Below are 1,272 nucleotides of genomic sequence, written 5' to 3' on the forward strand. Positions count from 1 at the left end.
CAGTGTGGAATAGCCAGCCCTCAGGCATCCAAGTTCAGAGGGAGCTCAGGGGTCCCAAAGCATGGCTTGCAAGAGAGGGGCAGAACTTATAGCTAGGAGTAAGTGCAAAGTGAAAGGGAATTAAGGGGCCATGACAAGTGGTGGTCATACCTAGCCATAAGGTAGGCTGGCACACCCCTGACCACTTGCTAGATGAACAAGTTAGGAGCAGACCTTTTGATGGTCAGACAAAGGTCTGGATAGTGATTAGGACACTATCAGACCTAAGTCAAGGCTCAAGCACATAGTGGGGAGAATGGGAAGTGGGAATTGATTGAGTTAAGGAGTTCAATGAACCCAGTTCAGGATCATAGACAGCAATATTGGGGTGCTGCTATGCCCTGAACAATAAACTCACATACAAAGGGGTAAAAGGGGTAAGGGAATTCATAAAGCATCATATTCACAACAAACAAACAACTGCACAGATTATTTAAATGCTGGACTGTAAGAGAAGGGGAAACACGTTATAATATGCTAGAAAACATGTGGACAGAATTAAACACATTGTTCTTGGGGCGTATAAACTAATTGAAACATACCGGTATAGAAGTAAAGAATGCAGATGAAAGCGACGAACAAGTCCACAGCAGTGTGAGTATCAGAAAGAGAGAGTGAAAGGGAATTGTGAACTCAGATGGTATTCTGTGTTCGTGTGTAAAAGTGTAGAAGGGTAGCCTCTTTTATAGTGTAGAGAAGCAAACAAGAAAGGTAAGAAAACCCTTTTAAAAAAAATCAGTCTCAAATATTCTCCCTTTAGTCAAGGGATTTCATTTCAAACGGAAAAGTGTAAACAAGGAAAGGAAATTTGAATAAAATCCTTCACAGTAGCATAAGAAGGGAAAATACACGAGGTATATTTAAGGAAAGGTTTCAATAGTACTTGATTTGTAAAGAGAAAAGAAAGGGAATCAATCAAACAATTAACAAAATCAAAGTACTAAGTTTAAATCGAATGAACCAAACCAGAAATAGGTAAAGAGGGCTTAACCAAAGAAAATCAGTGGCAATCAATCAAGACCCTATCAAAGGGATCCAAAATCAATCAAGCAATCACCAAAAACCTTGGAAGAGGAGCTTCTTGCATATAAAGCAAACAATTCATACAGAAAAGTTTAACATTGAAGTGTTTAGAATCGTAAACAAAAGAATACGAGTTCAACCAGAGACTCATAGTGAGTCTCAAGGTACAGGGTCCCCAAAGTGGAACCCTAATTCAATTTACAAAGAAAA

This window comes from Nicotiana attenuata, unplaced genomic scaffold (assembly GCF_001879085.1).
Source record: "Nicotiana attenuata strain UT unplaced genomic scaffold, NIATTr2, whole genome shotgun sequence".
NCBI lineage: Eukaryota > Viridiplantae > Streptophyta > Magnoliopsida > Solanales > Solanaceae > Nicotiana > Nicotiana attenuata.